General features: G+C 43.5%; 1 protein-coding gene across 1 annotated transcript in view; it reads right to left on the reverse strand.

Moving 5' to 3' along the window:
- DNAH11 (dynein axonemal heavy chain 11) overlaps positions 1 to 27,339 on the reverse strand; it is a 4,227,155-nt gene that overhangs the window by 2,186,719 nt on the left and 2,013,097 nt on the right. The window lies entirely within an intron of this gene.

Consider the following 27,339-nt stretch of genomic DNA (forward strand, 5'->3'; position numbering starts at 1 on the left):
GGACATACTAATGTCAGCATGTGCAGTTCAGGGGGATTTGATATCTGTTACCAGAAATCGATTGTGCATTGCAGTGAGAAAGAGAATCGAGCTCCTGCTGTCTATGTTTCCTCCTGAAGTATGGCCCCTAAACTGTGCAGCTACAAAGCTTTAACGTGACTCGCTGAAAAGAGCCTGAACTTGTGCGTGTGCCCAATTGGTAGAGAAGAAAAAACATGTATTGGAAGCCACATTAAGCAACACATCACATGATCAGTTGCATTCATATGTCATGATTGAAGTAGAAGTGAATTAGATATACGATTTGTACCCATACGGAGGCAGATGGGATAGCACCATTAAGTTTATAAAGGAGGCCTTTGCCGGAGAGGAAATCTACCTACCTGAAGGCATCATTGACTTAAGAACCTAAGGCCTTCGTATGCTGCATTTGTGCATCAGTCCCATTGGAAGGAGGACCTGACTTGCCAGATTCGGCCCTGAAGACTCTGGAAAGAACACTGTCTGCTCCTGTCTATTGGTATATGTCTGCTGCTAGGCCACCTGGTGAGGTTGTTGTGCTTTCTGCAGTTCTCTGTCTCTCTCCCCTCTTTCTTTCTATGTTTTGCTCTGTCTCTCCATTCACGGTGCTCTCCATCTCACCTATTTACTCCAACTGCTTTTCCATCACTTATCCTACCTCCCTCTCAAAGCCTGGAAGGAAAAGGTTCAAAAAAGATCTCCTGGTCTCTAATCCAGGCCTGCCCACTTCTGACACCTACATCAGCGCTTTTTCCAGGCAGACTGTCACTGACATCCTCTTTGTCACTCCCTCCCCGGACCTCTGGTCTCCTCATATGGTCTTTGACCTCTCTCCTTTCTCCTTGTCTCCCATTAATGGAGGCACGAGATGAGGAGTACTCTTGGCAGGCTTCTCATCCTCTAGATGCATCATTAATGTTTATCACAATGGCACTGTCATGGCTCAGGGCTCCCAGCCCAACCTTCTCCTTCTTGATAGGCGTCTTTCACTTCCTATCAACTTCTTCCCTTCTCCTGCCACTCCTCCGGCAGCCACCCACCTTGCCCCTTCTCAACCTCCAATGAGTGTATGCCTCCTTGGAAGACCTTCAATGGTGGAGGTCCACCTTGCTACTTAAACTCTCTCTCTGCCATCAAACAACGCTTGTGATATCTGTCTCCTTCTCAAAGACTTTGACCTCAATGTTCTCACCCTCACTGAGAAGTGGTTCACTGCCAGCTCTGTAACTGCTTTTGACAAACCACTGCTTGAGAATTACAAGATCCTCTCCAAGCCCAAGCCTAACCGGTCTGGAGGTGGCGTGACCTTGTTCTTCCCTGACTGGATCCCTGCTACTTTCATTTCCACTCAATCCTACTCCTCCTTTGAATGCCTCATCTGCAGGCTTGGCATCTTTCCAACCCTTTCGCTGACTCTTGTCACCATCTACAGGACCCTTGTCCGGTTGCCCTCTTCCTATCTGAGTGGTCTGACCTCAGCTCTTCCCTTTTTGACTCTTCCTCCAAACTTCTCCTCCTCAGTGACTTCAATATTCACCTCGACTCTCCCGAGGCAGCCAGTGGATTCTTCTGCGGCCTCTACAACGTTCTCTCCCTCACCATTCATCCATCTGGTCCAACACATTATGCCGGACATACCTTGCATGCTCTCACCTCCTCAGGCATTCCTATCTCCAACCCACTCACTACCCCTCTCTCTTGGTCTGACCATTTCCTCCTGTCTTTTCATCTGGATCTTTTTGGTCCCCCTGCTAAACCTCTGTCTGCACTGCCTGTCTCCTCTGTCATTCTACCAATGAGGCGAGTGACAGTTGCTGCCTTTGCTGCTACTTTCATTCCCCCTCCAACTCCTGCCACGGACTCCCACACTGACTCTGCCCTTGCTAATCTTCACCTTTCGATCACCAACACCCTGGATATAATAATTATAATAATAATAATAATAATAATAATAATAATAATAATAATAATAATAATAATAATAATAATAATAATATAATTTCCCCTGTCATGAGGATCTGAATGGAGCCTGCTTTCAAGCATAACAACTGGTATGACTCTGACCTAGCCTCTCTGAAAAGCAAGTGCAGAGTGGCTGAGTGGAAGTGGCGGGCATCAGACACATCCTATGACAAACTGGCCTGTCACCTGCTCCAAAGCCAATACTGACTCTCCATTCACTCTAAGAACAGGGCTCATATCCAAGCCTGCATCTCTGGGGCCACTAACAAGTCTGGCAAACTGTTTAAAATTTGCAAGGAAATCTCCCCATCTCTCCTGCCATCCCTGACCCTATGTACCTTTCTGGCCTCCCACTTCCTTGCCAAAACTCAGGACATTCGGTCCTCACTCTTCTTTTCCCCACTTCTTCTTCCCTCCCCAGCTGTCATTCCTACCTTGACTCCCCTCTCCCCTTCCCTTCTCTCCTCCTACTCTCCCATAGCACCGGATGAGGTCTCTTGACAAGTCCTCTCTATGAAAGTCTCCTCCAAATATGCACCCCCTGCTCCTCCAGAACTATCAACGACAGCATTGCCTCCCTCGTGCCTTCCCTGGCTGATTTGTGTAACCAATGCTTTGCCACTGGCTCCTTCCTTCGTCCCATCCAGCATTCCCTTATGCATACCCTCCTTAAAAAGTCCTCTTCTGATCCCTGATAACTATCACCCTATCTCCATCACCCCCTTCCTCAGCAAACTCCCGGAGAAGCTGGCCAACTCCCAACTGACCCAACACACTGAATCTATCAGCTGTCTACATGACCACCAGTCTGGCTTCAGAGCTGCCAGAGGCAGTTAAACTGCTCTACTGAACACACCGTGATGACTTGCTCTCTAATTGAGTCCAACTCTCGATCCGTTCTTATCCTCCTGGATCATTCCTCTATCTTTGATTTGGTCAATCATGCCATCCTGCCAAATTAGCTCTGTGACACCCTAGGCATCATGGGCCTTGCACTGGACTGCTTGACCTCCTTCCTCTCCAACTGCCCTTCCTAGGTTCAACTTGGCCCTTTTCGCTCCCCTATCACTCTCTCAACCTGTGGCATCCCTCAAGGCTCTATCCTCTTTCTGTGGCTATTCAACATCTACCTTGCCCTTTTGGCCCATCCGATCTGTTCCTTCTCTCCTCACTTCCAGTGTTATGCAGACAACTTGCAACTCTCCTTCAACCTTCCTTCCTCTTCCTACTCTTCCTCCTCTCTCATACCTGACTGACTGCTATTCAATCATGGCGGGCTACCAATTATGTCTGCCTTAATACCAGTAAAACGGAGATCCTTTTCATTGCAACCCCAGCTCCCACCTTGCCTTCCACCATCTGGCCTCCCTCTATGGGTCCCCTCCCCTTATCCTCCTTTGAGGCAAAAAACCTTGGTGTCATTTTTGATTCCTCTCTCTCCTTCTCTCCTCACTTTGTGGACCTTGCCAAGAAGGTTCATAATCAACTGCACCTCCTTAGAGGTATTCACCCTTTCCTCACCTTCCCCCGGAAACTCAAATGTTCTGAGAGCTCTGGTACTCTCTAGGCTTCACTACTATAACAGCCTCCTCCTCAATCCTCCTTCTTCCTCCCTTGGTCCCCTTCAACAAATCCAGAATAGGACTGCAAGACTTATTCTTGGCCTTTAGCCCAGGGACCGTATCTCTCCAACCCCAATTTCTCTCCACTGGCTCCAGGTTGCTGATAGGATCAAATTCAAGACCCTCTGCATCATCCACAAGGCTTTCTGGGGTGTGGAACCCCACTACAAACCACTCTCTCTCGTTCCATAAATACCTTCCCAATAGAGCTCTTCAGTCTGCTATCTCCAACTCTTTGTGAATCTCCTCTGCAGGCACCTCCCTCTGGAATGGTTTCTCTGCCCCTCTTAGGCTTCAGCCGGATGTCATTAAGTCCCAGAAGCTCCTCAGGTCCCTTCTTTTCTCCTCCTCCTTCACTCTACTCCTCCCTGCTAACACCTTCTTCTGTCTAATTGACTGGCTGCCTGGATCCCTCTGGTAACTACAAGGCTCCAGCGCCCAGTCCCCCTTCCCTGCACTTCGCTGCATTCCCTAGAACTTGGCTTCCCCTTAGCACTTGTTTTGCCTCTTCACCCTTTTCCCTTCCCACCTTAGCACTTGTTTTTTACGCAGACCGGCAATCCCCATACGCCCTAGACACTTCTTGTTCTGCACTTGCAAATTCCGAATGTCACAACTCCTAGTAGGACCGTTATTGTATCTTTTCTCCCTTGTCCCCCCCTCCCCTCTTTTATTCTTGTGATGCCTTGAAACGCCACTTGTTCTATAGGCGCCATACAAATATCCAATAAATAAAAATAAATGAATAAAACTGTTTAAACTAAAGACTGCTTTAAAAGAAATCCCACGATTACTTGCCAGTAATCCCAATACCCTGAATCCTTCCGTTCTTTTTGGGACGATCAGGAAATCGCTTGCTAGAAGAAATATGAACTTTAGGGTGCCTCTGACCATTCCCTGGAGTGCGCAGGATATAAGGGTGCCATCTACACATACATCCACCAGTCCTTCCCACAGCAGTGAATCCCACAGCAATATCCTCCAATCCAGGGCTGGGTAGAGGAACTCAGGACTGGGATAAGAAAGATAAGGGCTCAGAGTAATTAGATTATAGGCAAGTAATCATGGCACTACCTTCTTGTCCACTCTTCCTTTGCCCCGGGCTTACTGTGTGAGGACATGAAAGCAGTATATGCGGGCATTGTTTATCAATAAAGATCAAGGTAACATCATGCAGTTCAACCATCAAAACACTTCACTACTTTTGAGGCTGACTTGATCCTAGAGGATCTACCCTGTGCCTTGGTTGGGTAAGGGGAGCCAGAAACATCACATGCCATATTAATGATCATCAGTCTCTGTGAGGAAATGCCATCTGGAAAAGATGCAGAATTCCTGGATTTTATGATGTGTATTAATTAATAAAATGATGCAGGTAAATTCTATCTATGAAAGGATAATCTGATCTTTCATATGATCCATACCAAAAGCATAGTGTACACTTGTGCTCCTCTACATCATTATCCTGATCTGTAGCACCTGCTCTATCGGTGGCACAGAGCAGGCTCAAGGGCCCAACTGCCCATTTGACAGCTGCAATGACAGCCACGTCACCTCTCATGCTAGGCAGCATGTTTACATCGTGTAGAGCAGAGGGGGGCCCCCTTTGTCCTCCCTGTGGTGTAACAGGTGTGTGTGGAGGGTGCATGGACATACAGTAAGTGTTTTGCTTTTAATTTAATTGTGTATTTATGTATGTATATATGTATAATTGTGTTTGCTTTTATGAATGCCTGCATGCAAAGAGTTGTATGAATGATATGTGAAACGGCTGCTGAAAGTGCTTGTGTGTGTCTTTCAGCCCCACTCCTAAATGTAGGGGTGGGGACAGCAGCGGGTATGGAATTATTTTTTCTTTACCTTTGATGCAGTATTGCAGTATTATGCAACACGGGTAAAGCAAATATGACAAGCGTTATTACCTGACTAGACTGTCCTACATTGGATGTCGGCCATTTTATCTTCATAATAACACTTATCTTTGCTTTAGTCACAATATTTCACTTCACCGTCCTTTAGCGGCGCCAGTTTCCATATACTGCATATACTTTCTTATTGACATCAAGGGTAAAATAAACATGATGAGTGTTATTTCATGGATTGACTGGGTTAAATTGATGGATCGAGTCTAGCCATACATTATTTGTGTGTCATGGCATGTTGTCCTTTGCTTCAAGGGTAAAAGCAAACATAAATGTGATTATGTGGTAAACTGGCCTTTCTTGCTATAGCCAGTCTGGATATACGTGTTTTCTGTGGCATGACATTTGTTACAGGCTGGTAGTCCTAATTTGGTAATACTACCATATATTAATCCAGCATGCAAAAATATGTATGGGCACAACAGCCAGCATGAAAATGTTGTTTGCACTGCATATGTTGTGGCAAAGGCATAATGAAATGTGTTGGAAAATATATCTGTGCACTGTTGGTAACATGCCTCTATTGGGTTTATTCATGTTCCACCATAAAGAATGGATGGCAAACTGTGTGGCTTTTTACCCAATTGTTCACAGAAAGTGCTGTAAAATGCACCATTTTCGCCCATTATTAAAATGTTTTCTGGCGAAAGATACTAGATCTTCCGGTATGCATCTATATGGCTATCATTAGACTGGAATTAGGACTTATATCCCTAAAAGCCAATATATTAGGAAAGAGGGATGAACTATATTTAAAAATGCGCAATAACACCGGAAATTGACTCTTAGCAGCCATGTACCGGGAGACATCTAAGGAACATAAGCACTAACCGATTGAAGTAAACAACGGAACATTTCTGTAAGGAAATATGCTGGACCCCTAGATGGGGGAACGACAGGGCAGCTATGCAACACTCATTAGTAAAACGTATTGAGTTATGGGACTGGCTTGAAAACTATGCTCATCTCAGTAGCTTGAAAAAGTATTACTTTGTGTCATATGTATTATACAAATTTAAGAGTCCACAATGCTACCTTAATGTGTGCCCTTCAAAGAGGCTTAGACGATTCATTCTACTTCTGAGATTGGCTCATCTACCTGTCTTGGCAGTTACTGGAATTGTTAGCAAGGTCCCTATAATAGACCGTTATTGCAGAATTTGTAAAAACAGGGAAATATTAGAGACAGCTAAACATCTCCTAGCCAAATGTCCAGCTATGCTAAGGATCTACCAGATATACTAAGGACTATACGTGCATAATTTGGAAGCAGTAGGTGAGAGGACCTTCTGGTACCAATGTATCAATCCTAATAACATCAAATTGCTCATCTCAATTTATAAAGTATGGTTCAAGATAGAAATCCTTTTGGGAATCACTATATAAGGACTCAGAGTGATCTATGAGTGAGGCAATACAGAGATAGGGCGAGATTGATAACTGGATAAGGGACATGTGATTAAGTGAAGGCCCTAGAGGTGGACAAATGTATGAGTAGCTTTAGAGATGTCAACAGCTGAAATCGACTTTCAATGTAAAATGTATTCTTATCACTTTCTAAATAAGAAGTGATATGAGCGTATTGAAATAATTATTTATGGTACAATATGTTTATGGACTGGATAATTTGTTGTATGAATTAATTTTGACTAGACAATGAACCATCTTGGCGGTCTTATTAATGAATGGTTTTGAATTGAGTGAACGTTAAGTTATGAGATTTAATTTTCATATATTTTATACATGGTATGTTAGATTGTCTTTTTTTAGAGGCTATAAATCACTTATTAAGAAGACCAATATGTTATAATGTGATGATATGTAATGTGTGTAAAGGTTATATATAAACTACATCACATTAAATAAATAAATAAATAAAATGTTTCCATGGGCCCCCCCAAACCCTCCTTTGGTACGGGGTTCCTGACGGTGCTAGGTCACTCACGCATATTAGGTACATACATTTATGCCCCCCCAAGTTCAAATACTCACCAGACCATCACTGCTGTGCCCCTGGGGTGACTATTCTCTGCAGGCTGAGTAAATGTTGGGATTTTAGAAGGGGAGTCAACAGCCAAAACCGAGTTGACAATGCTGATAAATGCTGATGAAGGGTTGGTGACCCAATATTTGAAAATAAGAGTTGAAACAGATTCAAACTTTGCTGAGAAAGGATCGGAAACCCAACATTGGATAATCCTTATTACGAGGATAAAAAAGAGAGTGATCGGAGAATGTAAAGACCCTGGCATGTTAGTGAACCAGGCAAGCAGTCAATCTGGGACTCACACACGTACAGGAACATAAAGCAACACAGAAGAGAACTTGAATTTATGAAACAGTAACGTAACGTGACATCCTGGCAGTAGAGTAAGTCAGGAATGAGAACGGAAGTAGACCTGCAACTGTGAAACAGTGACAAACGGATATAAAAAGGAAGAATCATCCTCTTTTTAGGATCAGTAATAAGGTCGCAATTACCCTGGCGGGAGAGTACACCGGGGAGATAAAGAGGCTAACGGAAGACAGAGTGTGAGGAACTGGACATTTAAGAGAATTGTGTATTCAAGGGAAGTGCAAGGGAAGACTCATCCCTCTTGAACACACTTCTGTGTTAAGTGAAGTAGAATGTATTAAGGGAAAGAAGTATTTTCCATATATGGTGTGGCAGTAAAAGTGAAATGAAATACTGTGAGTAAAACTTGAACTGTGCTAAGTGATGTGGAAAGTACCCAGGGAAAGGGGTACTTTCCTTACAAACTCTGGAAATATAAAAAGTTAAGAAAATCAAGGGAGTGCCCAAACCCCCTCCTTCTTACGCCGGAAAGTAAAATATTGGAAGGAAAGAGAAACGCAAGGGAGGACTTCTTTGGCACCCCGTGATTGAGAAACTGATATGGGAAGTGCCTCATTTTGATGGCAGGACCTTCTTTTTGAATACTTTGAGAAGATAGTTAATATCTTCAAAGCATAATCAGAAATGAAGACCTTTGATGATGAATTGAGTAACACATTAAATCAGGACTAGCAAAGAAATGCCTTGCAAACACATTATTTGGTCATATTTTTGAACTGAGTGCTATCCATATCAGATTATTGATGTGGCGGGAGGCTGCACTGCTTCTACTCAGGCTGCCCGTGACCTGTTGATAATGCAACCATAGAATTGCAACGACAAATATCAGCAGCATTCGAGATGGCTAATACATCTTCCCCGAATGACCTACATGGCTGACTGCTGGACAGACAAATGCGCGAGTGATCAAAATGTTTATCAAGAAGAAGATGTGTAATGTTTACATATGTTGCATCGAGGAAGGGGAGAACAGGTTAAGGGAGAAAAGGTGGAATGTTCCTGTTAATTGAAATGTGTCTGCAAACAAACTCAAATATGAGGTCACTGGTAGGTGTAACTGCCAACACTTATGTCGAGGGGAAAAGACGGAGTAAAATTGAGCATATTTCAGACGATCGCATTGGACAGCAGCACTCCCAGTAAGCATGGAGGGGCCTCATAAACGATGATATGAAAAGTGGCAAGACTTGAATTACAAAGAAGATATGTACTTACATCAATTGCTGTCACTCTATCGTTGCTCCACGGCCACCATGACACCTTCTCAGGCAAATGCTGCAACCTTTCTTTTCCCAGTCAATAACTTTCTATTCATCATCCACCTGCTTTGAGTCTGCTGTCAATCAACTCAAGGTCAATCCATCTAGCAGCTGTGGGCAGTCGAGCATCAGCTCTTAGTGTCTTTCTATCATGCATAGTCAATTAGCTTCATACATAAACATGCAGAGTCCCATTCATTCCAGACTAGCAGTTCAATCTACTGCTCCATTCATCTCAGTGTAGTACTTGCCTTTCAAGGGACTGTCATTCTTGCATAAAAACGCATTCCTGCAGCAAGCATTCGCAATCAGTAACTGCAACCACCCACCAATGTAAGGAAAGGTACAACATGAACCATATACTAGGCTTTACCTATTGTCAAGGCGACTAGTGAGGCTACACAAGTAAATTGTTGCACAGGCTTTTTGTAAAACATCTTTGTCAGTAACATGGTTTTAGATATGAACTTCACAGACGAAGGGCCTCATTACGAATCAGGTGTTAAGGGGTTAACGGCACTGTAAACGGTGCCGACCCTTAACGCCTGATTACAAGGTCTGTTAGCGCCATGGTGATATTAACGCCTGCTTTTTGCAGGCGTTAAAATCCATGGCGCTAAGGGACCATGGTGCTAATTACGCCACCGTAATTTACGGTGGCGTAATTAGCGCCTTCCCCACTCCCATTATGCCCTATGGGGCAAAAATGGGAATGGGGAAGGGTGAAATGGGGATTTACCGCCCCACTCACCTTGGAATGGGGCGGTAAATCCGCCATCCACCATGGTGTAAACATAGTTTACACCATGGTGGTAAGGGTACGACCCAGGCGGTAACTTACCGCCTGGGTCGTAATGAGGCCCGAACACTTTGAAGACAAAATTGCTACCTATATTAAAAGTTAATATTTCGACAAAGTGTTCCCCTTTAATGTATACAACATCCTTAAAGAGTTGCAATACAAGCTTAATGGGTACTGGAATCTTATTCGTGAAAAAAACACGACTTCATTGAGACACGCAAGACCAACAGGCACTCTCCGTTCTTTCAGTACCTGCCCTATTCTGTGTTCCTTCCTGCACTGACTCCTTCCTCTGCCCAGCCACTCTGTATCCTCTACCCTGCTCATTGTCCTTCCTTGCAATGCGCTCTAGAAACCTTCAGAGTCTGTGAGTCACCTGCCCAGATGAGATGCAACCTTTGAGTGCCTCCCTTCTTTCAGCAGAGTGCACCCCACCAATCTCGATCCGTGTCTCTCCTTCCATCGTATTATGTGACCACTGTAGTGCTCTCTATGTGCCTCTCGAACAGATATAACTATTTTCCATACTAAATGACTCTGCATCAAACCTTCCCTCCAGATGTTGTCAGCAATGGGAACACTGTATTAATAAACATCAATAAAAGGAGGCTTTATTAGTCTGTAATTGGACTCTAGTGAAAACAGTGTATTGACACAACTGCTGTTTTTTACTAAACAACTATTTTTTAACAATATATGCATTGGCTAAACACACTTATTTTGCCACAGCCATTCATTTGGTGGCAAATACTTTGAAACATTTGTTTCAAACTGTGAAAGACTTGCTCTTGCCTAGGTCCTCACCATCTGCGCCGGCTTCACAAAACTGGTTTAATCGTTCACCTAGATTTTTTATGAACAAAACGGAGTCTATCAGAGCTAATATTGCACAAACCGGCTCCTCCACCCTTGGTTACGATACTTCCATTGGACAAATTTGCCAATCCGTCTTTTGCTTCTTCTGATCCAACCAATTCTTTGGAAGCAATTACGGCTTGATGCGCCTCAAAGCAGCTTCACCGCTAGATGATATTCCCCTGGCTCAGTTTACATCCATTGCTATGACATTAGACAATATTGTAGCTCAGGCTATTCATTTTGCCCTTATTTATGGTAAAATTCCTGCACCTTTGAGACTTGCCTTACCACTACATCTTTTAAAGAAACCTACATTGGATGCCTCTCTCTCGTCTAATAATCAGCGCATTTCTTTGGTGCCCACATTTATGAAAGTGCTCGAAGCAATTGTCACTCCCCCACTTAGGTCTTTTTTAGAAGATCATCTCATTTTAGAACCTTACCAAACAGGATCCCATCCCCTTATGGGCACTGAGTCAGTGCTGGTATCCGTGCTAGATGACCTTACTGTTATTAGGGATCAAAGCGGCATAGCAGGTCTAATTTTATTAGAGCTGTCTGCCACCTTGGATACCATTGACCATGCTATTCTCTTGCACAGGATGCAAGATATTGGTATCTCTGGCACGGTCTTCGACTGGTTCCAAACCTTCCTTTTTTCTCATATGCAACCTTTTTCTCTAGCCCTTTTTTTCGATCTTCCCCAGTTACGGTTGCTTGTGGGGTCCCACAGGGCTATGCACTCTCCCTATCGTGTATTAACATTTATACGCAACCATTTGCCCAGATTATTCACTCCCATGGTTTCCAATGTGTTTCTTTTCCAGACAACATGCAGCAGCTGTTTCGACTCGATCTCAATCGCGAGGGAACAGCATTACGGTTGCGTGACTGTCTTGAAGCCATGGGTGGGTGGATGGGCTCAAACTAATTGAAACTCAATGGAGAGAAGATGGAGGTCTTGATTTTGGGTCCCCCCCGAGGCTTCCACTATTTGTACTCCTGTTTGGAAAACAATGAAATGGGAAGCAGTTTCTAAATATGTCAAATGGCACAACCCAGATTTGGTTTGCTTAAAGAGACCTATATCTTTCGCAATGTTGTGGCTTTTTGAGGATGGGGACACTTTATGATGCTGTCTGGCATGCTAGCATATTGTAAGGCGTCAGAAATACGAGGCAGACAACTTATTACATGTTTTTCACAGGTAGCAATGTTATTAAAGTAAAAGGGTGAGATAAACACCTCACTTTCCCTAACCTAATAAGGATCTCCTGGCCTGAAAAACTAAGACTAAGGGAAAACACTCAAACATAAACAACAAAATCATACAGGAAGGTAGATGGCCATTCATGTACAATGACATGACAAATATATTCAAATGAAACTAAAGATCCTTGTAACCAGGGTCAGATCCCTTTCCCCTAGCTCAATGTAGGATTTCTAAATAAAACTTCCAAAAAGTAGTTGTTCTTTTCAATTGTCAAATTCCGCTTTATGAATAACCCCAAAGATCTTTTCGACATCCAAGTTCTGCTTCACTGGACACTTGAATTAGCTCATGGTTGAACAGAGTTCATCACTTGGCAAAAAGTAGTTTCCACAAGCTTCACTTTATCAAATGAAAAAAGTCCTTGTTTCATATTTCCAATGAACATTCAAATAGGACAACAACATGCAACAATGTTTTCATCAGGATGGTTTTTACCGTCATAAAACAACTATTAATTGACTTGACACTTTCTTTCCACCTCTACCTTTCATCACAATGTAGTACTTCAATGTCTGCGTCCTGGTACACTAACCTGCCAGGACTACCGTTATTAGGCCCTCTCCTGGTATACTCGTTCTCGTGGTTCCTCTTAACATGTGGATAGTAGCAAATATGCTTTTTCTCATTATTTCTGTATTCAAAACAATTACATTCTTCCTCTGCCGGCCTCACTTCATGTGTACAGTAGCCATGAATCAAGACCCAAACCAAACTCAAAGATTAACAAGATCAGGGACAGGCAAGCAACCATTCAAAAACCCACACCGAACTTGAATATAAACCTTTCGGACTGAATAATCACACCAGCAGAGGAATCAGTTCTCAAAAGAGGATTCTCATTTGCTCCCCACATCACAACAAATCTAACTGATTTCCAGATAGATTTCTTTAAATTTATCAGGAAACTAAAATTGAAAAAAATGTTTTCATCACAGATTGGAGACGTACGATAGGCTGCTACAAACATCGCCGACTAGTGAATTGACAATATAAGATATTGAGAACACACAATTACTAATGTCCATTGAGAAGACAAAGGACCAAATATGTGAGGAATTTATATGCCAAAAGGCTTTGAAAATGGCAGAGCTAAAATGTAGATCCAAATGTATGCCTCAGATCAGCAGCGACAGTATAATAGAAACTTTAAACCGAGCAGTCAAAGGGGATGTGCATCGCTATATAGACAGTGCTAAGACTATATTCGATTAAAGCAAATGAAATTTGGACAATGAAGAACATATAGCTTTAAAGAATTTGTCGCAATCAGAGAATCTTGTGTTTAAAGAAGCAGACAAGGGAGGACCAGGAGTTATTATGAATAGGCAAGATTATATTGACATGGCTAACATGCATCTTGCCACTCCAGGCTGTTATAAAAAAAGTTCTATCAAATCCATCTAGAAAGGTAGTGACAGAGATGATTATATTAATCACCAAATGGCACAAGGCAGGATTTTTGTCAGAAGAAGAAAAAGCATTCTTATGCCATACTGAGCCCACAATGCCAACGATATATTTTTTTACCTAAAATACACAAAGAATATGACACACTACCACAAGTGAGACTGATTGTAAGGATGGGCTACAGCAGGGTTATCCACTTATATTGATACTTTATTTAAGCATCAAGTTGTGTGATTAACGTCCTATATCAGGGATTCTACACATGTGTTACAAATAGTGTCATCAGTCACTTGGCAAAATGATTTTGTTTTTGCAACTCTTGATGTCAAGAAAAGACTGCGAGTGGAGGTCCAAAAGCTGGAATGACGTGTTTAATCGAATGTCCAGGGACAGTCTTTGCTCCGAGATACCACCAATCCCAGTCTACTTTCTCTGACCCATCCGGGGGCGCAGTTTGCAGGTTGACCGCTGTGATTATTCACAGATTTGACCCATCCTGGAATTTTCCATTATTTATCTGATGACTGGACATTCAGATTGTTAGCCCTCGTGCAACACATTACGATCACATAGGATATTTCATATGTCAATCTTCTCCGTCCTGATGAAGGCCGACCAAGTAACAGCCACACAAGAATAGCTCTGAGGCGGAAACACAGTTGTGTAGACTCTTTTCTGTGTCACAACATTCCACTCACCAACAGTCCAATCTATTGACCGGTCCCATGTGTATTGCAATTGCACTACCTTAGGTCATGTTATCCCCTACAAGGGACCATAGAGATTGTAATTGCTGATAAACTTGTCCAAAAGAAGTCATTTTGGGACACGTATTTGTGTACTGTTTTATGTATGTTGTATGTATTTTATTGAATATCCTATGTTCTTTTCCTGTGTATATGCAATATATGCTTGGATGCATGAAATTTGACTCACGTGCAGTAGTCATTGTCACTATTTGTTCGTCTATTGACAGTCAGGATTTAGTGCTCCTTCTCCATGTGGGTTCCCATGACCTTGCTCAATTGTATTATGTAAAAGTCCATTAGCAAGAGCATCACCAGTTGGATAACAAGGATGACATATGTTTCATAGGACTTCAGAAAGTGGAAGTAGTCATGCGTGGGGGCAATAGAACACTCATGTTGAAACAGGCTGAATCAAAACTGATATGGTATTTACGATGTTTGAAACACAGATTAAACTGAGAACATGAAATGAATGTCTTTGTGTATCCAGCCAATTGAAACATGTGATTTTATTGTCTGTTATATTCGTAGTGTAAAGCTGTAGAGGACATTACGAATAATATAGTTGAGATAATCTATAACATGATATTATTTGCAATAATTCTATTTGAGATACAATGTCTATGGTTTTATAAGGCAAAATACATGTAATCAGAGTTAATGTATGTCAGTATTAGTGATAACTTTCCTACTGTGATTCAGTTACTCACCTTCACCCAGCCATCATAAACGAATTGAAAACAAAACATTTTTTGAGACACAAGATCTGTGAATATTAGTGAATTACTCCTATTTGGGGACTTCAATTAACAGAGATTAAATTCCAGAAGTGCAATGCATTGGGAGCATTGAAATTATTACTTACTGCAGGCACTCACAGACCAATGCCACAAATATATACTTTATTCGTGATTAACATTCTGTGGCAATAGAATCATCCAACGATCTATAAAATGCTATTTTGTATTGATGTAATATGAACAAATAGAATCTTATTACAAATCAAAAGCGAAGACAGAATAATGTGCTTCACTTTCAAAACAACTTTACAAGTCAGTCAAGCCTATGCTGAACCGTAATTAAAGCGATCAAAAGAATATGTTATACGTGAATGCGCATAACATTTGAGTATATTAGAGGAGATTTGCAATTTAACAAAGCGAACTACAACAATCAGTGAAAACAGACTAGTGCGCATAGTGCGGGAGATCGTGTGTCATTTAGAGGTACATATAAAGTTCCAAAATGGTGACTGCAAGCTTTGGGAAGGCCAGTTGGATACCCGAACGGGTTAACAGACCGCGGGTGGACTATAGAATGATACAGGTAAGTCACAATGGTACGCCCAGCGAGACACAGGGCACACAACTCACAGGCTATGCCTCATATTGATCTAATTTCACTATGATATTGTATTTTGACCCACAGAGATGCTGATAATCATCACAATACCGATTTGAAATAAGTTGTGCATATCTTAAAACGCAACCAATGTTGCCATCACTTTTATACCTTGAAAATTTATTAAAATGAGTTTTTATAATATATAATTCAAATTTGACAAGAATTTTGGAGCATTCATTGCAATAGATTTAACAAGAACAAACAATGTATTGTACCCTCAGCCACCTCTTCTCCCTCTCTCATCTCTGACTGTCTGTCTGCTATCCAGGAGTGGTGTGCCACCAATGATCTCTGCCTTAATGCCAGTAAAACCTAGATTATCCTCATCGGCACACCTGCTCCATCCTTTCCTGTCACTCTCTGGCAGCCTCTCTTGTTCCTCTTCCTGCTCCCACCTGTGAGGTTAAAAACTTCATCTTCGACTACACACTTTCCTTCTCTCCTCACATCTTTGACGTCTCTAAGAAGTCACACTAACAGCTTCACCTCCTTAGAGGTATTCTTTCTTTCCTCTCCTTGCCCCAGAACCTGACTGTCTCTAGAGTTCTGGTTCTCTCTATGATGGACTATTGCAACAGCCTCTTTCTAAATCTGTCTGCTGCCCTCTGCAACTCATCCAGAACAGGACTGTGAGACTTGTCCTGGGCCTCAAGCCCAGGGATCGTATCTCTCCAGGACTGAAATCTCTGCCATGGCTACCAGTGGCTACAAGGATTAAGTTAAAAACCCTCTGCATTTTCCACAAGGCCTTCTGGGACCTGGGGCCTCAATACCTCCAACTCTCTCTTCCTAAATATCTTCTTTCTTGAGCTCTTCACTCATCCGCCTCCAACTCCCTCAGGATCAGTCACTTCTCCAAGCAACAAGTTGGTGGTAGATCTCTTTCTTCGTCTGGGGCCTCCCTCTGGAACAGCCTCCCTGCCTCCCTGAAACTTGCGGAGAATCATCTCTGGTTCCGGAAGCACCTCAAAACCTTTCCCTTTGCTTCTGCTTTTCTCCTCCTCTCCCCTGCTGACCTCCTGGCTGAAACTGAAACTGCACTGGTTACCTGGCCACCCTCTGACTGCGGGCCCAGGTCCCTCCCCCGCCCGTCACACACACCTGCACTGCCTTCCTGGCAATCCCCGCACTTGGGGACTGTTTCTGTATCCCTACAGTCCCACTACCAGCACTTGACACCTGATGTCTGCATTTACCCTTGCACTTGCAACCTGCTGGCTGTACTTTTTATTTATTGTTTATTTATCCTATTATCCCATTTACTGCACTGTTACCCACCCACCCCCCGCACGTTCCCCATTCCCCCTTCCTATGCACTTGCGCGATCTGAATGACACCTAGCCTAGTAGGATTGTTGTCTGCCTCCCCTCTGTTTCCCCTCCCTTGCCTCGTCGCGCCTTGTCACACTTGTCTATAGGCGCGTTATAAATGCCATCTCATATCATGTCATATTGGTTCCAGGACAAATGATATCTAAAATATCTACGAGCCTCAATATAGAGGGAGATTGAACAGTGAGATATCAACAAGGTTTATTTATATGTTTTTCACGGTGATGCATGATGTCAGGGTGAATCACACTTACATAAATAAATAGCACACATACAGTGTAATTGACACACTATTATGGACATGGGTGTAGGTCAGTAAGTCTATCACCTCAGTTGATTTGCAAAGTTCAATGATGTAGTATCAGCATACAAAAGCCTATCAGGATGACTGTGTTATCAGTGTTGTGAACACAAAGTGATATGTGAATAATTAATGTGGCTACTAGCAATCGTGATGACAATATTGTCATGCTTTACAATATGTTTCCCTTTTTCTTTTTCATTTTTTCCATTAGCTATTATTTTCCTCAATCTCTTCATCAACGTGAATGGTAATATTTTAATATTTTGTTATTCGAACAAGGTAAATGTCATTAATTGGTCATACCTAGTTCATTTAGTGCAAATGCCTTGAAAAGTCAATAGGGTCGAAACACATGTCGACAAAATTGAATGAACAGCAACATTGAATCAACAGTGCTATGCATTGGCAAAATGATACTATATTAAATGGCTCACTGGCCAAAACTGGATGATTAGCGCTGTGTATTTTGAGAGTGGACACTAACACATTTCTATTGTAAACTTGTAGATAAGCGCAAAACCAGCAGAGTTACTTGTGCTAATTTGTAGAGGATTTGGGTGCTAGGTCCGAACTGCGCATAGGTTTGCTGCTACAACTCTTACAATGAACAGTGCTTATACTATACCCAAGCGCACACTTTACCAACAGCCCTGACACTAGGTTGTTTTGTATGTTTCCTTTCATTACTTCGGCATTTAAAAGAATGACACGCAGCATGCAGTGTCCCACAGAGCGCTCCGGTCTTTCCTTGCGCTTCTGTGCTCTTTGCTGCTGCTGTGACCTCTTCGTTCCTCACGATCGGAGCCTTTGACAGCTCCAGTTAAGTTTCAGTGTCCCCTGTCTCTCCCAAAAGGAGCCTTCTTTGCTCCTGGCTTTCTCCAATGCTTGTCAGCTACTGGAGAACTGGAGAGAGAAGGCAGCCTGTCCCCTTAACACATCCCGCTGCATGACGTCTGCAGTTTGACCTTTTTAATCCTATGGCTCCCTCAGCACCGTTTCCCACTATATCAACAGCTGTGGTCCCGGCATCTTCATCTCTCAGCTCTGCCTGCATGCACGGCTGCTCACTGCTTCTCCAGCTACATATGCCACAACTTCCACCATGATTTCTAATGGCCTGCACCTGGAAGGGCTTTAAATAATCAAAGCTCCCGCTCAGGTGTGGGGCATTAGAAACACTAGACTGCACATTGCAGTTCTGTGTCTCCAAGTCCCTCTTCCTCGACCCAGTACCTAGGGTATTATAGGATTCAAAGTCCTTAATATTTGCCCTTCTTTTAACGGTCCCAACTTTAACCTCATCAAACGCACTTTGTTTATGGGCGGTATCTTTGGAAAAGGACCTTGAAGTAACTGTTGATTGATTCCTTATTTCAGAGTTCATAAAAAAAATGGGAATCACATATCAGGAGTAATGGTATTGAGGTTCTGATCCTGATATATGGTATTCCTAGATTGACCATAAGGGTTTTCATTAACAACCTGTTGGGTGCTTTTAGAAAGGGGAGTCTGACATTGGCAGCACGTCAACAAGTATTCTGGCACGCTGAAAGTTTCACCCTCCAAAGACGATGAATGCATCATCTCTCCATCGGAGCCCTTATATTCCCTTGGGTGCCTTCTCCTCCCAGGTGATCCACCCGGCTAACACCACCCCCAAGGTTATGATCAGGAATCGTCTGCCTTTCCCTGGACACCTTGGCGGAGACTTTAGGCAGGGATTATGTGAGGACTCTGCAGGATTCATCACAGTATGTAGTGATGTTTTACTGTCAAATGGGCCTGATGGCGATGTGGCGGGTCAGAAGGCGAACACAGACACTGATTTTCCATTTAGTGAATTTTTATTTAACAAAAAAGAGTAAACTCCTTGCTTTCCGTAAACTATGGGTGTTCCCTACTAGACAAACTAACTAAGGTGCTCGTCAGTCATCAGTGAAAGTCTTAAATCAGATTCAGTCCACAGTCTAAAAATGACCCTATTCTGACCTTACCACTATTAGAATAATTAAGAGACAAAAAATGACTCCCTTCTCCTGTTGTATGGATTTTTCCCAGGTTCAGTTCAATATGGAACTTGTAAATATCTTTTTGTCACCATTCTCATCAGTTTATACAGTTCAGCTTAAGGGACTCTTGCAGTCCTTAATATGTTCCTTTACTTGGTTTCTCTTCTTCCTCTTTTGTTCTTCTATTCTTTTACTTATCCTTTTCCTAGCATAGGATATTTCAATACCTTTCTCTTCATCCTCACAACAGCAGTCCTTCCAGTCTTTTATTATCACCCTTTCATCCTGGTCAACATAGGGTGTAAAGACCCAACCTTCTTTCTCACTTCCTTTTAGTAATTCTACTAGACTGGGATGAGTAGGAACATTCTAGTAATGATTATCACTTTCTCTTGTTAATTTTCCTACATTGTTTTGACTGAGAGGAGTAGGAGGTACCATTAATGATTGGCACTCTCTTTTGGTAGTCCCTACTTCATTTTGACTGAGATTCGGTGGAATGTTCCAGTAATGGTTATCCCTCTTTCTTCAGAATTTCCCTTCTGCATTTCATTCTGTCAGAGACAAGTAGGAATGTTCCAATAATGATACAACTCTTTCTTGGTATCTTTAAGTCTTTCTTCGGATGAGTATGAGTGTTCCAGTAATGATTTTCACACTTTCTCAGTTTTAATCGTTCTTGTTGACTGGGACTAGTATGAGCATTCCAGCAATAATGATCACTCTCTCCCGGTATTCTCAGTATTGCTTGTTGACTGAGCTGAGTAGGAGTGTTTCAGAAATAATTATTTCTCACTCTTGGTAATCTAAATATTGCTTGTTGACTTGGAGTATGAGTGTTCCAGAAATGATTATCACTCTTTCTCTGTATTCAAAATATTGCTTGTTGACTGGGACAAGTATGTGTGTCCCAGTAATGATTAGCTCTCTATCTTGTCCCCTCCCGGGTCTCCCGTTTTCCTCATTACCTGTATTTGTAGGGGTAAGGTCACTGGTGTCCAGCGCAGACTGGAAACTCCTTCTCTTTGTGTCAGAATGGCTTCTCGTGTAGCAACAGACTAGTTTGTTGCTCTGCTGCTCTTTCCTTCATTTCATTCTTCATCGGCTTTGCCTCTGCGGTACTAGCGTTGGTTATTGACCAATAGGTCCACCACATCTCGCCTGCGGTCACGCCACCACCTTTCCTCCCATCGGAGTCAAGTCGTCTCTTGGTACCTCCACTTTAAGCGTTCTCGCTCTATTTTGCCTCCCAATGCGGTCCATCAGCAACTTACTTCACTTCCCTCTGCCTTTCAGTGTCCTCGCTCTCTTTCTCTTTCCAATGTGTTGGGCTAGAAACTTACTTTGGTTCTCTCTGTCTTCCGGTATGCTCTCTCCTAGCTTTGGTTTGCAGTGTGTCTTCCCCTTCACCAAGCATCGCTTTGGTATTCTCACCTGGTCTTCTCTTATCTTCTGAGTGTCCGGGGCTCTCTCAGCTGGGCAGCATCAGCTGATTTGAACTTCACAGTCTCTCCGCCCCTCTGTCAGGACTCTGCCTTCCACTTTAATGGCTTTCTTCTGGGGCTTCCCTGAGACATCACACAAGTCCTTCCTCTCATTCAGTTCCTCATTCAATACGGTTTGAATGATGTTCATTGTCGGAGTTTTTCTCATAGACCTTAATGGTATACTTGGTTGACAATAACAAACTTTAATATGTTCTTCATATCCACCTTCATAAAAATTGTGTTGAAGTCGATCTTGTGATCTTAATTTTAGAGAGTACCTCACTGGAACAGGAGTCCTTGTCCTCAAAGAAGGAGTCTCTTCTGGTGAGGTCCTGCTTTCAGGACCTCACCAGGAGGACAGAATTGAGCGATTCGGCTCAGCGGCCATTTCAACATGCTGATGGGAGTAGAAGGAAAATATTCACTGAAACGGAGAACAGGGGCATATAATTTTATCATGTTGGTTTCTTGTGCAGCCCCTAAAGAATCTTACTCTGTCATAGAGCACTGAAGGTGACTTAAGGGGAGCAGTATGTCAAAGGTGTTTTGTATGTTATATTATATCAAGAGTTTATGTTTTTGATACTGTGACGGTCCCCACTGCAACCGTCAAACAGAGCTGAGTCTATGTGCCCTATGGTATCCTACCCACATGTTCAAGTCAGTACAAACCCCAGCACTCACCACTAACTGTGCAAATGCTGAATGTGCCCTATGGCATATCATCCAGAAACACAGGACAGTAGAAACACCTCACAATCATCCATAACTGTGAAGAATATTCTGCATGCCTTATGATATAGTGGCCTGATGCACATCAAAATGCAGAACATACACGCTCCACAATCTGCCCTAACTGAGCAGCTGCCGTAAGATGCACAATATGCAAGTTAGGGGTTAGATAGGCTTTCAAAGCCTGGTCCTGTTGGGAGCCATGCATAACTTTCTTATGATACCCAGGATACCAAAGCTATACCTATGTTGTTGTTACATCACTGCTAGGGGATGGCAGCGTGTTATGATATGCTCCATTTAGAATCTGACCACATCCCAGTTCAGGCATTATTTTGGAGAGTAGGCTGAAAATATATATTTATTCTCCTGGGTGATGAGTCTCATGTTCTCCATAGCTTGGCCTCTGATGTGCACATTATATTGTGCTTTACTTGCACAACATTGAACTATGGCTCAACATGATTAATTAGCCCTCCTCCCGCCCACCTCTGTTCCAGAAATCACTGATTGCTGAATGGTGCTTGAACACAGTACAGAAGGGAACAGTGGGTGTGTGGTTTTAGTGTATCCAAGGGCGGGTAATCAGACAGAACCTCCCACTCAGTGTTATAAGCCCAAAAGGTGAGCCTGGACCAGGAGGGATGTTACTGAAACCAGCATGATACAAGTATATGTCTCCATTCTCTGTTTCAGTGAATGCTTTCATAGTCCTCCCCTCAGCATGTTAAAATGGCCAGCTTCAGCGCAATTCGAAAGTAACATATCCCCCTGTTAGTAGTGCAACTGACTTCTCAGTTGTTCTCCTTAACTTGTGGTATTCTAGTTTGCCATGTTAGCAATGCACCACATCCTTCTCCTTGGTTGAATATTTAGTTTTTCTGTGTTTTATGTTTTTTTTGAGTATTGTGTTCAATCAACTCTTTTAGTTTTTCCATTTGAGCTTAATGAATTGTAATATTCAAAGCATCTATATTCTTCTTCTACTACCTGTCGTAAATCTCCCCCCGTCCCACCTGGGATCGCTTCTTGCTCTGTTCCGCGGGAGGATTCCTCTTGTGGACGGATCGGGTCTTGTATAGACTCGCTCGGGTCTCGTCCGGCTGCAGAGTGCGTTCAGAGTTCCGGGAAGGCTGCTGTTCCAGTATGTTCAGGAAAGTAGGTAGTGGTCGCTAAGAATGGGGATTCCAGGAGTCGAATAGAGGGAAAAGGAGAAGGAAGGGGGAAGGAAACCAGGATCTTGGATAGAAGATTCGCCGAACAGCACACACACGTCAAGTCACTACCTAATGATAGCGTTGAGACGCGCAGGGCCGCGGGGGCATGGCCAATTTATAGGACGTGCCGTGTGCGATGTGAAAGCTGGTGTGAGGCAAGTCGCTTGTTGCGGCCATGTTGGGAGTAACAAGGAATACAAGCCCCGGCGCGATAAGGACCAGGAGGTTCAGAAGGGGCAAGTTCTATGGGTCATGACAGCATGCCTCCTCCGAAGACCTGTTCCACCAGGTTTGCCCGGGTGTATTAGATGGAATCTTCTAAGCAGTCGAGGGGTATTTAAGTTAGAAACTGGTTCCCAGGTACTCTCGCTAGGAGGGTATCCTTTCCATTCAACCAGGTATTGAAGTCGACCCCGTTTATACCTGGAATCGGTTATTCGCGACACTTCATATTCTAGCTGATCATTCACAACAACAGGACTGGGTCTGCAGGATTTTCGGGAGGATTGGAAGTAAGGTTTCAATAGGGAGGTGTGAAAGACTGGGTGTATTTTCTTCCAGGAATCGGGTAGCTTGAGTCGGAATGAGACAGGATTGACGACTTCCTTTATGGAAAATGGTCCATAGTACCGAGGAGCCAATTTGTTTGGCCGTAGATGTCAGGGTAATAGTTTCAAGAACAACCAGACTTGATCACCAACAGAATAAGAGGGCGTAGGTCTTCTCTTGGAATCCGCATAGAACTTAGTGCGTGCTTGGGCCTCTTTCAATTGTTCCTTGGCTTCCTTGTGAATGTTGATGAGAGTCTGTATCCAAGAGTCGAGAGTAGGTACTGGAGTGTGATGTGGAAGAACAGAAGGTAAAACGGACGGGTGAAAACCTTGACTACAATAGAAAGGGCTGACCTTGAGTGCTGAATGGTCGGAATTGTTGTAGGCAAACTCGGCCAGGGGTATGAGGAGAGACCAGTCATCCTGAACCTTGGTGGCAAAACAACAAAGGTATTGCTCCAGAGTTTGATTTACACGTTCCGTGGCTCCGTTGGTTTGTGGGTGATAACCTGATGAGAGAGCGCGTTGGATCCCTAGAATACGACAGAGATGTTTCCAGAATTGTGAGACATATTGAGGTCCTCGGTCCGATATGATCTTGGAAGGAAGTCCATGGAGATGGAAAATATGTTCCAGGAAGATTCCAGCAAGTTCTGATGAGGATGGTAGTTTATACAAAGGTGTGAAATGAGCCATATGAGTGAACAAGTCTATGGTTACCATGATGGTTACCATGATGGTCGTGTACCCTCGGGAAGGTGGTAACTCCACAATGAAGTCTGTAGCAATAAACTCCCATGATCTTGTTGGCAGCGAAGGTTGCAGTAGAAGACCCGCCGGTCTCTTGTTATCATGTTTGTTTTGACTGCAGATAGTACTGTTGTAAGTCAGTCTGTTGTAAGTCAGTCTTCATTTGAGGCCACCAAAACTGTCTTTGTATAAGACGGAGGGTGTTAGTTATACCACGATGACCGGAGTGAGGGGTATTATGGCAGAGGTTTATTACCTTGTGTTGTAATTTCTGCGTAGGAATGACCAGTGCATTGTCCTTGAATAGATATTCTTCCTTGACTCTTAGATTCCATGGATTCTTCCTTGAAAGTTCCTTCCAGAGGTCAGAGGACTCTGTTCGTGCTTGGATTTCTTCCAGGAGGTTGATTGCTTGAGCTACAAAGATAGTTTGGGGAAACATCTTAGGATAGGCCTTGTCCTCAGTGGCTGGACGTCGAGATAAGGCGTCAGCAATCATGTTTTGTGATCTGGGAACATGAGTGATTTGGAACTGGTATTGGGCAAAGAAGTAGGCCCAAAGGGGCTTACGACTGTTCCTGCACTCCAAAGACTGTAGGATTTGAAGATTCTGATGATCTGTGCGGACCTGAACTGGATATCTAGCACCCACAAGTAGGTGTCGCCATTCAGTGAAGGCTTGGCGGATGGCCAAGAGTTCCTTTTCCAGGACAGAATAGTGAGTCTCACTGGGGGTCAGGGTTCATGAAAGGTATGCAATGGGGTGTTCCAGTCCATTCTCAAGTTCCTGTTTCAAGACCGCCCCTATGGCGTAGTTAGAGGCATCCGTTTCCACTAGAAATGGGTGATTTGTGTCGGGCTGGGTCAGGATGGGGGCTTGTGTAAACTCAGTCTCCAATTGTTGGAATGCTTTATCTTGCGATGTAGACCAGATAAAGGGGGTGTCCTTCTTCAATAGAGCTACGATCAGCTGAACAATCTCGGAAAAGGTAGAAATAAACTTCTGGTAGAAATTGGTGAGCCCCAGGAAGGATTGCACCTGTTTCACAGAAGTGGGAGCGGGCCAAGCCAGTATGGCCTTTACCTTCGAAGGGTCCATGCCAATTCCTTCTGGGCTAAGGATGAATCCTAGGTAGTGAACAGAAGTAACGTGGAACAAGCATTTTTCGGGTTTGGCTAACAGTTTGTTTTCACGAAGTCGTTGTAGTACTGCCTTTACGTGTTCTTCATGTTTTAGAGGATCTTTGGAAAAAATCAATATGTCATCCAGATAGACTATGACGAAGAGGAACAACATATCAGAGAACAGCCTGTCTATAAAACGCTGAAAAACTGCAGGAGCATTGGCTAGTCCAAAAGGCATGACTAGGTATTCAAAGTGACCAAAGGGTGTTCTAAAGGCTGTCTTCTATTCGTCCCCTTCCCGGATTCGAATTAAATGGTAGGCAACCCGGAGATCCAGCTTTGTGAAAATTACGGCTCCTCTCACAGCTTCCAGGATATCTGAAATCAGGGGCAGTGGGTATCGATCTTTGAGGGTGCATTGGTTTAAGCCTTGATAGTCGAGGCAAGGTCCGAGTTCCTTGGTGTCTTTCTTGGGAACGAAGAACAATGAAGCACCCGCTGGAGATTTCGAGGGTCTTATGGTGCCGTTTTCAAGATTGGTGTCGAGGTATTCCCGAACTGCCTTTTTCTCAGGTTCGGAAAGGATGAACATTCGGCCGAAGGGAATTACAGCTGAGGGATCTGTATCTTTGGCACAGTCTTCAGGCCTGTGAGGGGGTAATGCTTGGACTATGGCGGTAGAAAATACATCAGTAAACTCCTGATAGGACTCTGGAACTTGTATGATATTGGAAACCATGAGCAGTGTTTCTTGGTCTCTTGGAGGTTCTTCAGGAGTTATCGAGGAAGGGTCCAGGGATAGACAGTGGGACATACAGAACTCTGAGCCCAGGAATAATGATCCTGCTGTCCAATTGATATACGGATTGTGCTTTTGTAACCAGGGCATACCCAAAACCATGGGGTAATGGGCTGACTTAATGTAATGTAATGACTTAATCGAATGTAATCCCCTCTTGATGATGATTTATGGAAAGTTGGATCTCTTTAGTCTGCAGGCTTATGGGTCCTGAAGAGAGGGGTCTTCCGTCAATTGCTTCCACCGGCTGCATGGTGTTTCATGTCTCGTATGGAATATGATGACTAACAACCCAGTCTTGATCAATGAAAATTCCCATAGCTCTGCAGTCCACCAAGGCCAGAATGGGATAGGTCTTGTCTTTGGAGGGCGAGAGGAAGGCCTGTAGTATCACCAAATTATTTTGTCCAGGAGAGTTCAAGGGTGGAATTGATGTGGAGCAAACATCTCTCTCCCGACACCTCGCTTCATCTAGGATCGGGAGCTGGCGTTTCCCGAACCCCGTGGAGGGGCTAGAGGGCATTCTCTAACAAGATGTTTATCCGAGGCACAATACATGCACAGGCCTGTGTGGATCCTTCTCATCCTTTCTTGAGGGGAAATAGGCCCACGGAAGGCTCGATTTGCATGGGTTCCAGATCTGTGTCAGGGGTTGGGTCAGAATTGGTTTTAACAGAGGTCTCAAGGGAATTCTTTTGAAAAGGCGTCTTGGTCTTTCTCCTTTCAGCATTTCTTTCCTGGACTCGAAAGTCTATATGCAGGGCTAGAACCATAAGAGCCTGGAAGGAACTAGGACGAGCCACCCGGGCTAATTCATCCTTAATGTCCTTGTTTAGACCCCTGGGAAATAGAGTGAAATTTGCTTCAGAGGACCAATCCGCTTCCTTGACCAGTTGTTTGAATCTAGTAACGTATGTTAGCATATCCTGGATAACCTGTCGGAAAACAAGTAAGCGTTCTTGAGCACTAAAAACCTGTTCTGGGCGGTCAAACATATTCTTGAGTGCCTGAATGAATCAATCATAATCATCCAGGAGGGCATCCCCTGAGTTGACTAAGGGCTTAGCCCAGGTTAACGCGTTCGCTGTGAGGTGCGAGATAATGAAGCCCACCTTCGCCCTAGAAGTTGCAAAATAATAGGGCTTAAAGGTAAAATGCACCAAGCAGGAATCCAGGAATCCACGTAAAGATTTTGCCGATCCATCATATTTGGCCACCACTCCACCAAGAAACACACTGACCTTGTTAGCGGGGTCGCGAGACAAAACTAGCTGCTTTAGCGCAGCATTCTCAGCCTTTAAGTTCTGTACTTCAGTTGTGAGCTCTTGCATGCCACGCATAAGGTCCTGGACTGCTTTCTCCATAGCAGTATCAGTGTCGGTCGTTTGGCATCTCAAAC

This window comes from Ambystoma mexicanum, chromosome 2q (genome assembly GCF_040938575.1).
Source record: "Ambystoma mexicanum isolate Mex_15411 chromosome 2q, UKY_AmexF1_1, whole genome shotgun sequence".
Classification (NCBI taxonomy): Eukaryota; Metazoa; Chordata; class Amphibia; order Caudata; family Ambystomatidae; genus Ambystoma; species Ambystoma mexicanum.